At 50.7% G+C, this 13257-nt stretch overlaps 1 protein-coding gene and 1 long non-coding RNA gene across 4 annotated transcripts in view; both read left to right on the plus strand.

Annotated features, from left to right (window-relative positions):
• Positions 1-13257, plus strand: part of SIL1 (SIL1 nucleotide exchange factor) — a 104869-nt gene that overhangs the window by 26950 nt on the left and 64662 nt on the right. The window lies entirely within an intron of this gene.
• Positions 5438-12723, plus strand: LOC147650444 (uncharacterized). The gene is made up of 2 exons (XR_015276717.1): positions 5438-6270; positions 6355-12723. It is a non-coding gene; the product is annotated as an uncharacterized LOC147650444 (long non-coding RNA).

Raw genomic sequence — 13257 nt, forward strand, 5'->3', positions numbered from 1 at the left:
AGATTCAGAAAAAGGATAGAAGAGGCAGGGGTTTAATTGAGAAAGGAAAAGGGGGTTAATCATGCCCCCAGCAGTGATGAGGGAAGAGCTGAGGCCCCACAGGGCTTCTGATCTGCCCATGGCAGCAGCACTTTGCTGCTCCCTGATGTGGCAGAAACCCTCTGGAATGTTTTCCAGCTGACAGTTGGGAGTTAATGAGTCCAGTTTCCAATCCAGATGGACAAGTGAGAACCTCCTCTGCCCAAACCATCAAAATATTTACAGATTGCTCTGCAGACAGGCAGCAGTGGGGCAGGGAGGCTGCCTCTGCTGCCTGCAGGCCGGAGGGATGGAGCAGAGCCTGGCACCGTGACTGGTGCAGCGTGGATCTATCTGGGGTTTGGATGGATGTCTCAGGGCAGAGCAGGGAGCTTGGCTGGCCTTCATCTTCAGCTGTGGTTAAAGCTCTGCCTTGCAGAGCTGAACCTGCAGTGACTCCCCAGCGTTTGTGCTGCCCAGACTCATTTTCTCAAGTGCCTGATTATATCACAGTTAAAAACCAAGGAGCCATAGCTGCTGCTGCTGGTCAGGATGCCAGAGTGAAGCTGATGTGAGCATGCTGTTGGTGCTGCTTCTGCAGAGATGAAACCATCTTGTGTTCAGCAGGGAGCCAGTGATACATTGCTTGGCATTTAAATATCCATGGCTGCAGCTCCCGAGGATCCTCAGGGCTGTCTTTGCTGCTCTGACTTGTCACGGGTCTTCTCCCGTCTCGTTTGCTGCTCAAACAAGGTTTTACACCTGTGCAAACACAGTTCTCAAGGCAGCCACGTTGGGGAGGTGTTTTCAGAGGCTGCTTTGAAGGACTTGCTGTGGAAGAGCAGGACTGAGGATGGGGAATAACTCGGTCCAGCTTCATTGCCAGTCTGTCTTCCAGGAGATTTCGGTGGCCAAATGAGCCAGTGCTGCATTAAGCTGAGAAGAAATTCCTAAAGCTGGAGGAGGAAGGAGGCAGGAGGGATGCCTTTGGCTCAGGAGTGCTGTGCCATGGCCCATGGTGGTGACGTGGTGCCTGCTGGGGTCCCCTTGCCCCTTGTCTGTGGGTGCTGTGCTCCCGCCGCTCACTGGGATCTCCTGAGCTGCAGCAGCTCTTGCTAATTGCTTTGCTGAATTAATCACTGTCCAAACCATTGGCTTCTTGCTGACCTGGACCTAACTCAGACAGCGGTGGGCAGGTCTCTGAAATATTTATGGCAGCACGGTCAAGAGAGGGCTGTGAAACACGGAGTGAAACCACCAGGGTACGCTCGTTTTTGCAAAGTTTGACGTGTCTAATCCAGGAAATAGGAGCCTCATCAGATCAGCAAAGATTTGCATACAGAAGGCAAATGGAATTTTAAAAACCTCATCTATACTAGATGATATGTTTCTTCTCTGGATTTCTTTATAAAATGACTTGTTAGTGATGTGCAGAGGGGAGAAATCTCGACTCTGGAGTTGTTATAATCTTGTCTGGCCAGCGATGGGAGAGCTGGAGGATGATTCCAGCAGGTAGGAAAGGCCAGGCTGACATGAAAGCAAATGATCAGTGCTTGGAAGCTGAGTTATGGTCCCTGGTAGCTCTCCCTCTGCTTGTTTTCAATCTGACCTCTTGCACAGGAGGCTTTTCATCTCCTAAATGTATCTTGTTCCTGTCCTTTTCATTGCCAGCTGCTTTCACAGGCTCCTCTCTCAGCTTCCTTCCCTCGTGGGCTTTCCTTTGCCTCTCACCTTCACATCACAGCGTGCACAGTGTCCCTAACACTGGCTTGTGCCTCATTTCAAGTCCTTGGCAGAAGTGCTGGGGCTGAAGCTCTGGGTGCTGCTCCTGCCGTGGGTGTGGGGCAGTGGCCGGCAGATGTGGCACAGCAGGCATGTCCTGCATGCCCCTCCTGGGCTGGCCGAGAGGGATAGTGGTGTTCCCCTGGCTGCTGTTGGTGGAAGGACAGGACTGGGGCTCAGGAGATGCTGGGACAGGGAGCAGACAGGAGGTTCCCAGCCCTCTGCTCCAGCAGGGAGTGTTTGGAGGATGCCAGCTCTGGACAGGAGACACGGCACGAGCTTCCCTCCCCATGGCTTATTTCAGCATTTCTGTAATCAATTGGGAGCCAGTTTTTGTCCTCCAAATTCAGCTAAAACTTCTGTCATTTCCAGAGGTGACAGTGTCCTGGCAGCGCTGGTGTGGTGAGAAAAAGCCCTACATGTGCTGTTGGATTGCTCAGGTTGAGGAGCAAAGTGGGCTTGGGGTGGGTTTTTGGTGTCAGGTCAGTCCTGTCCCTCACTGGTTTCATTAAACAAATTGGTTATAAAAATCTTTTGCAGTGATGTTCCTCCTGCCAAAAACCAACTGTGCTTCTGAGCAGCCAGAATAAAAGTCTGCAGCTTCTCTAATGGATCCATGGGCTAGGCTGTGGGGCACTGCCAAAACAAGGGTGCAGTGCTGTGTTGTCATGTGCCAAGCCGTGACTCCTGGTAGTGGTTTGTGGAATTCTGAGCTCTGCAGGATATTCCAGGTGATCTGGACTGATCATAAACCAGGGGATGAGGTGCTGAGAGTCAAGCAGTGGTTTCAGTGCAACAGGAGGAGGTTAAGCTGCAGCTTTCAGAATAATTTCAAACTTTGCTTTAATGACGCTCAGGGTGCTGGTGGTGTAATAGCAGTAGACATCAGCAGTGGGAATCATTCCCGTGGTTAAATTTACATTGTTTGGTGGGAGAAAAGTGCTTTGAAAGAAGAGAGACTGTTTCCCAGAGAAGACATCTCTCATTGCTTTCTTTTATCTCCTCCCTGCCAAGCCGAGGATGCTGTGAGCGTGTGAGCTGCTGAGAGGTGCTTAAATGTGTGCTGGGTGATGAGGAATATCTTGCTCTGGTTTTTATGTGCAAGCAGGCTGTATTTTCTGCAATAACTCTAATAACCTTCGTGTGGCTGTTTAGAAGGATGAACCTCATTAAAGAAGAGGTATTTAATAACAGGCCTATTTTTATCTCTGTCTTTATCTAACAGTCTGCACATTTATTTCAAGCTTGTAACGGTGCTTTGGAAGAAAAATGTTTTCCCTCCTCTAAAATGTTTTGGCAGTGCCTCCAGCCTCGGTTGTCTTGAATTTCCAGTTTGGCTATCATCCCTCCTCCTCCCAAAGCCAGCAAGCCACACCAGGCCCACGCCTCCAACATTTTCCTTGGGTATTATGGGAATGTGGTTTCAAAACGTGGGACTTGGGTCCCAGGGTCACTGAAACAGTTCTGAGGGTTTGATCAAACATAATCACAGCAACTCCCTCAGGCTTCAAATGTGTGATCTTGTGTGGGACAAGCCCTGCAGGCATTGCAGTGTTTGCTGCAGGATGGGATTGACCACACGCTCTGGGAGAGGCTGCCAGCTCTGGGGGTCGGGCATTCCTGCAGACTTTATTATTTTAGTTTCCTCCCCACCTCCTCCCTAAATTTTTCAGCTTTATCCTGTAATATCACAAATTAAAACCTGACCTATAGAAACCTTGCAGACGTTGTGTTTTCAGCCCATTGTATTTGTCGTTTGCAGGTGGTGATGGAGGCAGTCCCAGCCCTGAGGGGAGCTTTTCCCAGCTCCTTCCCCATCCCTCCCTCTGGCACTGCCGGCTCCGTGTTCAGACCCTGCCCTGGAGCAGAAGTGCCTGAGCCTGTGGCCAGGATGACCATTCCTGAGCCCTCTTCCTGGGATACATGTGGCCATGTGCTCCAGGAGCTGCTGGGTTTGGGCCCTGGGATGTGTGTGGCAGCTGTTACAAAAAACTTGTCTCTAGGGCTAATCCCTGGCTTTTCCTTGCTGTTCAGTCTGGATCATGCACATCCCTGAACCACAGTTGTGCAGCAGTGTCTTTTTCCATAACTAGGGAGTATTTTCCATGGTCTTGCTCAGGCCCTTCCTCCCTGCAGTTTCCTCCATGGGCTGAAGCCTGACTTAGTGAAACTTCCACAGAACTGATTCTGGGTGGGCAAGGACAAGCTCAGAGGGTTTTCAGGTGGTCAGCACAGTCAGACGGCTCCTGTGAGAAAAATGTCACTTGCCCCATCACATTTCTTGCCTGCAAATCATGCTCTTGCTCAGACAGTGCTCCAGCTTTTTCTTTTTTTCTTTTGTCTCTTTCCCTTTTTCTTTCCTAAGTTATTCAGTTTTCCATACATTTATTTATAGGGCCACACAACAAGTCTGCTTTTTAAACCACAGATCCTCCCAGAGCCATGTGCTGGGCCTGCTCCATTCTGGTGTAAAAGCACCTTTCTCCTCTGAGGAAAACTCAGAATATCCATCCAGCTGTCCTGACTGAGAGAGACATTTTCCCTGAACCCTGCCCTCTGTTCATTTCAGAATCTGCAGGGAATTTGGGACATAAATTAAAAAGCTATTTGATGCTCCTTAAGCTGGTTTTGCATTTGTTCTTACTTGAAGGCACACTGAGACAAATGGCTCTGCTTTACTGAAGCTGCTTCCTTTAACATCCTGAGGAAGCTTCCGAGGTAAAAAATAAATATGGTTCTGTTTTTCCAGCAAAAGCTGGGGAAAGAAATGTAATGTCCTTGGGTTTGTCCTGATGTTTTGTAGAACTAATTCACATTTATTGGAAGAACTCTTCCACGCTAGATTCACATTTAATTTTTTATTAAGTGTTTACATTTTGGAAGGAGTAAGGGTGGTGGTGTTGGAAATTCTAATGAGGGACAACATTTCTGATTCAAAAGATCTTTCTTCAGTCCAGAGATTCCTTTTCCTCTCTCCTGATTTTTCTGCCTGCTCCTTAAGACTGCAGGAAGTTTTGCTTGGGTCATTCACTTGCAACAGGATGTTATCTGAATACAGAATTAATGTATGCAGGCTGTCACTTGGAATTGCTGCTATTCTGCTGCTGGAGAGCTCCCAGGGTTGCAGAGTCCTTTAAAGCAGCAATAACAGGAATGTGCCTGTGATCCTGCAAAGCCAGAGGAGGAACATGGAGCTGCAAGTCTCTCCCATCACTGCAGGGTGTGAATAAATAGATCTAATCAACAATTTACATGTTAGCCCCAGACCAGGTTTTATTTTTAGGATGAGTCATTCAGCCCAAGAGAAACCTCTGCATCTCGGGCTGGTGGTGTTTCTAAAAACATCTCTAAGTGATCACCGAGGCTGGATTTTAAGCTGCATTTACATTTTGATAGAATCTGCTGCTTTTCTTATCTGACACAAAGCCCACCTGATCTTCATTAATTACACTATCATTCCACCTGCTAACCAGGGTGCTGCTAATTACAGTTATCTCCCTGTTCTTCACCGGATAATACACAAAAACTTGTTATCCCTGGCTGTATCTGGATTAGCTGGAGCTGTAAGGAGGTGGCACTTGGGATGGTTTTACAGGTGGAGTGAAGGTATTTATAGACTGTCTGAGGGAAAGCTGGAGGAGTGGCTGCTGTCCTGTTGGCTGTGCTGCCATTTCAAGACACCTCCACGGCAAAACATACTGAGAACACTGCTTAAACATGGAACAGTCTGGTTACTGCAGGGTGACTGGAGCAGGCCAGCTCCACAGGAGAGGTGGTGGAGTCCTGGGACATCCCAGACCCTCCTGAGCACGGGCCTAGGGCTGGAGGTGACCCTGCCTGAGCAGGGGTTGATCCCAGCGGTGTTTCCAGCCTCAGCTGTCAGGGACTGTGTGGCAGTGGCATTTTTGAGACAAAATATCTCCAGGTGGCTTCACAGAGAGCTGCAAGCCCTGGGGGAGCTGACTGCTCCCCCACTAATATCAGCTGCAGTCGGGGTGGGGCAAGCACACTAAGGTCTTCTTTGAAAAGAGGCAGCAGAAAACGTCTGAGCTTCTGGGGAGCTGTGGGCTCAGAGGGCTGGAGCCAGGAGCCAGAGGCTGCAGGGAAGGCGCCCCATGAGGGCAGAGCCTTTGCTGGAAGAGAAGTCAAGAGGCTTTTCACTTGACTCCTGTTTCATCATCCTTCCACACACTGATCTCTTCAGATGCTCTTTAAGCCTTTGGATTGCTTTCTGACGGGGAAAGGACTCGTCCTGGACGAGGAGCAGAGCGAGGCTGCTGAGGAGAGCTTGTAGCTGTCAGCTGGCACGAGAGAAGGGAGATGGAGACTCCTCCAGCCCAGGCTGTGGTCAGAGGTGTGAAGGAGATGAGCAGATATTTACACTCTTGTCCATCCACTGCGATGTTCTCAGGCTGAACACACCTGCACTCCCTGTTTGTACTGTCTGCAGCACTTGATAAACTGATAGACGTGAGTTTGGGTTTTTTTGTTGCCCTTTTTTATTCTGAGGAGGACTAAAGATGGTTCACACGATTTTTTTTGTGCCTTCTGCAGTGCAGGTGAGGCAGGCAGGGATGGAACAACAGCACCTTTGTACTTGTCAAGTCTCCGTCCGCCCCCAAGGCGCTGCCTGAAGCTCAAAGGTGATTTTCTTGCAGGCTTAGAACAAGAAGCTCAGTGGAGACCATGCTCCTGAAAAACTATCCACGGTTCAAAAGCTAAATCTGGAACCATGGAACCACACTGCAGTGGTAGCCGAGCTGGGAATGCTGAATGGGGAGGTTTCCTGCAGTTCTGGCACAAAGACCCAGGGGTCCTCTGGTTCTCCGTGAGGACTTTTGGTTCTCCATGGTCCTCCATAAGGACCTCTGGTTCTCCTTGAGAACTTCTGGTTCCCCAGGGTTCTCCCTGAAGACCTTTGGTTCCCCATGGTCCTCCATGAGGACCTCTGGTTCTCCATGATTCTCCACAAGCATGTGCCGATGCCTTGCCCAGAGCTTGCTGTGACAGCAGGCAGTAGTTTCTGCTCTGCTGGCAGGGCTGTGCTGTTCCCAGGAGGGCAGGACAGAGCTGCTCCGGTCCCAGCAGGTCCCTGGGCATGCAGGTACCATCCTGCAGCAGCTGCTGCTCCTCTGCATCACTCACAGGGACAAAACTCCTGTCCTGCTGCACGGCAGGGGCCCTGCAGAGCCAGCATGGAGGGGATGGGCTGGGCAGCGCTGGTTTCCTCATTTCTGCCTGCTCCTGCCACCGGGGCTGTGTGCTGGGTGGAGATGTGTGTGGCTGGGGGAGGGCTGGCCTGACCATTAGCTTGTCAGGGTTTGCAGCACTGGCAGCTGGGGAGAAAACTGTTATTAAGTGTAACGTGGCACCTTGGAGAGAGAAACATGGGGAGACAGTAAATACAGCCTTCCATAATGCCATTTTATGGTGTCACTCTTCGGAATTTATTAAGACTTAGTTGCAGCCATGCCTGCAGCCTCCTGTGCTGGAATCAGTAAATTGTGTTCATTATTTCCAGCACTTGCTCTGACCTGCTGTGTTTTACAGGGGAGGAGCTGCTGGAGGCGTGGGGACACCCCAGCTGCTTTCTGCAGATGTTTCCTTGGTGCAAACCCGGCTTTTCTGGGGTTTGCTGGGACACCCCAGGCAGTGCTTGGCTGCGTAGCTGGACCCCAAGTGTGACGTGGTGGTTGATGAGGGCACTGAGGACCTGCCAAAATCCCCACAGCTCCACAGGGAGCAGGGAAGGAGCTGGGTGAGGAGGGATGCCATGGGCACCTTGGAGCACACTGGCACACGTGTCGCTCTGCTGTGGGACAGCTCCAGCAGTCTTGGATGTGCCGAGGATGCTGGAGGTGGAAAAGGTTCACAGGAGCTCCCTGAACTGCAGACAGGGAGATGCTACACCCTGTTTGGTGACCCCTTGCACCAGTGTTTTCAAATGAAAACACAAATAAAACTGTGCTCCTTTCTCCCATTTTTTGTCAGGAGAAATCCCAGCAGCAGCATGTTTGTGTACCTTCATCCTTTATCCTCAGCATTTAGGTCCAGGATGGAGGAAAACAAGTTCAAGCCCAACCTCCTGATAATTTATTATGTTCCTTGTGCTTAAGGGCAAAATTTAAGTTGCCAAAAGCAGATGTTTGCATGCTCTTTTTTTAGCTCTCAAAGTACTTTCTGTGTGCTTGATTGATGGACGTCCCTGTTACATTAATAGCTGGGCTTTGCAGAAAGCTGTTATTACCCGGAGAATCTGGTGTGGGTTTCAGTTTTTCTTCTTGCATTGAAAATCCATTATTAATGTCTTTTTGAGGGAGAAAAAAGAGAAAGGTTTCAATTCAGGCATTTTGCTTTGCTTTCTCAGGTTTCTTCTCAACAGTCTTCACCAAGGTGCTTTCAAAATCAATATTACAAGTGTTCTTTCTATTTTACTGGGTGGTTGAGGGTTTCTGCGTCTTGCTATTGATTTCTGATTGTACTGCAGGACATTTAGGTGCACACAGGTTGCTCTGTGATGGATAACTTCATATGTGTCTTCCTAATCATCACTCAGTTGCCTGCTGCATGTTCTCTGTACTGGGTGTTGCTGAGCCTCGAAGGCACCAGGAGAGCTCTGAGTGCAATCCTGAGACACCAAACGTGTTTTGGTTCATTTAATTTGGGTTTGGCTTTCAGTCAGGCACAGGGGTCATGAGAGGCTTGTGGGGTCTCCTCTTTTGTGTTGTCTTTGCAGATTTCTGCCCTGGCTCCTCAGACAGGTTCGTGTTCTGCGTTGAAGGAGTGTAACAAGTCATTGTCCTGGCTTTGTGTGGGCTGGTCATAATGCACCTTCAGCTTCAAGCACTGACCTTGTCCCTTGGGGCAGCTCTGCTGGCAGATCTCAGCATGTCAGAGGTGCAGAGTTATTGGATCCCAGCATGGTTTGTGTTGGAAGGGACCTTAAAGCTCATCCAATTCCAACCCCCTCCCATGGCAGGGACACTTCCCACTGTCCCAGCCTGCTCCAGGCCCCAGCCTGGCCTTGGGCACTGCCAGGGATCCAGGGGCAGCCCCAGCTGCTCTGGGAACCCTGTACCAGGGCCTGCCCACCCTCCCTGAGAACAATTCCTGCCCAATATCCCATCCAGCCCTGCCCTCTGGCAGTGGAAGCCATTCCCTGTGTCCTGTGCCTCCATCCCTTGTAAAAGTCCAAGTCTCAATGAAGTAATACAGAAGCACAGGCTGCATTTGTAACTGTGTAAAGTTGGATTCACAGACAGAGGCTCTTGGAGCACATCAGCACTGATGGCACAATCTGTGAGAGCTTGTTGGCACCAGAGGAGCCTATGAGGAGTGACACAACGGTGGCCAGCACAGACGCTCCAAAACGCTTCCATGGCTCCAGGTGGGCTGTACCAGGGGAAGAGCTGTGTGTGTGTGGGCACAGCCTTTCCCAGCCCTCCATGCCCTGGCACGGGCTCCACGTCTGGCAGAGGCTGTGGCTGTACCAACAGGCCATCTGGGGTGGGCAGTGTGGCACAAACCTCTGCTGGCTGCTTTGGGCTGTCTGCTCCTCGGGCTTATCCTGAACAGGCTCCCAGACATGGAGGCTACACTTGGCTTCTGAGGAATTGGTTGCTGCACTTTGTCTGTCCATGCTGGGGACCAGGACAAACACTGGCACAGGAGCTGGTCCCTGGGAACAGCAGGGCTCAGTTTGTCTGTCCATGCTGGGGACCAGGACAAGCACTGGCACAGGAGCTGGTCCCCGGGAGCAGCAGGGCGCGGCGGTGGCAGCAGTGGCAGGGGACACGGCAGCCCAGGCCTGTTTGCTGAGCTGGGGAAGGGACAGGGCTGGCATGCATAACCATGGGCAGGCTCTGACCTTGCTGCTGGAACTCACTTAGCAATTCTGTTGATGTTCTGGAAACGAAAATATAATTCAGGCCACCTTCTCCTCCAAGCTGACCCTGAGAATCTGGGAGAAGAGCTACTGAATAATTAGGGGCCTTTCCTTTTTTTTTTCTTTTTTCCTTTTTTTGCTGGAGTTACTGCTCAGTGTTGAACTGTGCTCTGAAGTGTCATTAGTTCCCTTGAACTTATTGGTCCAAGTGTACTTAGCATTAATATAATTACGTAAATTGCAGTCTCATTAATCACCGGGGGCCATGGCACATCCCTGCGGTGCTGTTTTGTGGGTGGCCTGGCTGGTGGGAACCCCTGGCCAGGGCAGAGGCTGTGGCTGGAGCATTTCCCCTCTGCTCCTGGTTCAGCTGTGCTTTGTGTGTGCCTCACCTCAGATCCTGCAGGGATCTGGAGCCTTTGCCAGCCCTGCCGTGATTGCAGGGAGCAGCCTTGCTGCTGCAGAGGAGGAAAGGGAAAGGTGGGTTTGTCCCAAGGGAATTTGGCTGGACCACATCCCTGCTGGTGCCACTCTGATTTGGATCTGTGGAGTCCCAAAATGCAGAGCCCAGACTCGTGGCTTTGCTGTGAACACCCAGAGCCTGAGCTCTTGCGCAGGGTCTGCTGCAGGGCTGTTTGATGATGCTGTGGCTCTGTGGCAGAGCTCTCAGCCTTCCTGGCAATGTAAATTCTCCTGGCTGCATGCTAAAATTACACTGAGTTATTGATTTATCTTTGAGAGGATTTCCTTCCCGAGGGACATTTCTGGCTGTTGTAGTGATTTAGTTCTTGTGCAAATGCAGAATCTGTAGCAGAGCAGAGCCACCCTCCTGCCCTCGAGTCTGCAGCTCAGGGTCGCGCTCCCTCAGGCTTCCTCTGCAAGCTGAGCTCTGTTCCAAGGCTGGGACAAGGTTACATGGTTGTTATTTCCCTGTAACAACCACAATTAAAGGGCATTTTCAACTTTTCCCCACAGGACAAGCCTTTGTGCCATGGCACCAGCATTATCTTGGGCACGTCTCAAGCTCAGCTCCAAGGCTGGCATGTGGGGTGTGTGGAGCCATGCTGGCATTAGGACACTCCTGGAATGTTTTACTTCCTCAAAGTGGGGTATGACGGCAGCAGGATCATGCTAACACTTCTTTCCTAAAGCTGCAGGGTATGGCCTCTCTTTTCCTTGCTTTCTATTGACTCACCTTGGAGCATCTCTAAAAACCAGGCCAGGCAAGTTCATGCTGGTGGTCCTGAGGAAGTAAAGCCAATTCTCTTCTTCTACCACCAGTTTTCTCCCCTTGGCCCTGAAGTCACACCCCACCAGTTGTGGCTCAGCTGGTGAGCCCCGTCAGTAGAAGGACCTGACCCTTCAGGACATGGCCAGATGTTTCAGCTACTCTGTGGTGGAAAATGCCCAGCTCTGTGTCCTTGGGTGCCCATCTGAAGTCCCTGTGGGCCCCTGTATCTAACCCCACTGTGGATCTGGCACCAATCTCAGCTGCACACTGATAAAATGTGAGGCTGCTCATGCATGTGGTGCTATAAAACAGCATCCACCAATTAGGCCCAGGGAGAACATCAATTTATTTTCCTGTGAACCAAGTGTGGCACAGCTCCTTCCTTTCCCAGTGATCTATCTGTGAGATAAAACACGTCTTTAGTGTCTATCTTAAATACTGCAGTGTTGACAAGTTCTCTTGACAGAAATTAGGCTAATGTCCCTTACGACTGCGTTAGCTGTAGAAACAAGGCTTTAAATTGAAGCTTCGCAAAGCACTATCCCAACGCGCTCTCCAAGGCATCTTCTTATTCCAGCTTTTATTATCCAAATTTGTTCTCACTCTGCCTTGGCAGGTGGTTCTTTCCCATCCATCCTGCTCGTCTCGCAGTCGGGTGGGTCGGATCAGGCACCTTCCAGCGCTGAGCTGGCCAGCGTTGGCCCAACGCGTGCGGAGCCCTTGGCTCTGCGGGACGCTCCGGGCTTGGGGAGCCGCCGGTGCCGGGCTGGGGGTGAGAGGAGCCGGCAGACACACACGGAGCAGAGATGGGATCTGAGGCAATCAGCTGCACACCCTGCCAGCAGCACAGCGTGTCCTGAAATGCTCCCTCTGGGAGCTGGAGCTGGGAGAAGGGAGTTTGTGTCATACGTGTTGTGTCTTTGCGATTTCAGCGCTGAGTTACAGACTCAGAGACTGAGGACAGGAACAGAGAATGCTGAGGTCTGGTCGTGAACGGCCCTACTTGAGCTTCCCAGCCTTCCCTTGGAAAACAGTTTCCTTTTTTGCCCCTTTACTCTCAAGTTGTGCACTTTCAGCTTTCGACTCCTCATTTCCAACCACAGATTAACCATGGCCATTTTAAACCTCCTGATTCTCACACTGGTGTTAGTCCTGATGGATTATTGTGTCCTTCCTGTGCCTCCACATTGGTAGCTTCTTTGGTGGCCATCTCATGAGTCCCTGAGAGAGGAGAGGCTCTCTGAGGGTGACAGATGTGGGAGACACGATAGTTGATGATGTTCTGGAGGTGCTAATCTCCCTCATAGTAAAAGAAGCCAGTGGTGCCTTTCTCAAATGGCATTAAATGACTAAAATTCCACAAAATTAATATCAGCCTCAGTTCCTTTTGTCAGGTTCTCAATTCTCCTGGTCAGCTGCCTTGTCCTTCTCTGCCTACATCTTGCATTGATCTTCCCTGAATGCATCAAAGCCTTCAGCATCCCAGATGGGCTCTCTGAAGTAACAAATAGACCTGAGGGATGACAATTATTGAATGGATTGTAGCATTGGCTTGGAGATAAATAATGTAGTGAGTTGGAGAGGGATTAAAACTGGCTTTTGTAAATAAGCCTCTCATGGATGCTGACTTGGGGACATGGTGAGACAGAGGTTGCTGCAGTGTCTCTGCAGCCTGGTGTGTTAGAGAGATGAAATATCAATGTGGCTGGATACCTCTGTTTCTTCTGCTTGGACCTTTGTGGGATTAAACTCTCTAAACTGCTACAGTTCACAGACTTCAAGCCTGAAATCAGAAGAAAAAAACAAATCAAGTGCCTCCTATTGAATCCTGAGCACGTGGCTCCTGCTGCATGCTGTGGTAACTCACTGCATGCCTGTCTTAAAGCAGGGAGAAGGGTTTGCTGAGAAAATGCAATGCCATGCCCACTCTACAAAAGGAAAACCCTTCTTTCTTCCTTCCCTGTGCTTATTAATTTTTTCCTGGTGTGTTTGCTGCTGTTGCACTGCGAGACAGAGCAGCCCTCCCAGGAGGGAGGTGGCAGGGCACTTGTTGCGGGAGCTCTTTGCCACAGGAGGCATTTCCCTCTTGCAGCAGCAGCAGCTGCATCCATCAGAGACCCTGTATTTCCCTCTCCAGCCTTCCTGTCACCCCTTCCTTCCCTGAGATTCCTCCTCCCCCTTCTCTTCCATCACTTTGAGACTTCCCAGAGGGCCCAGGCACTCCATGCTGTGCCCTGTGTGTGCCACCCCTCCTGTGCTCGTGGCTCCTCTGCCCACGAGAGGGACGAGGTTTGCTGTGTGTCCAGCAGCCAGCTGGCTCAGCTCTGGGCACCAGGCTGGG

This window comes from Cyanistes caeruleus, chromosome 15 (assembly GCF_971803275.1).
Source record: "Cyanistes caeruleus chromosome 15, bCyaCae1.hap1.1, whole genome shotgun sequence".
Lineage (NCBI taxonomy): Eukaryota > Metazoa > Chordata > Aves > Passeriformes > Paridae > Cyanistes > Cyanistes caeruleus.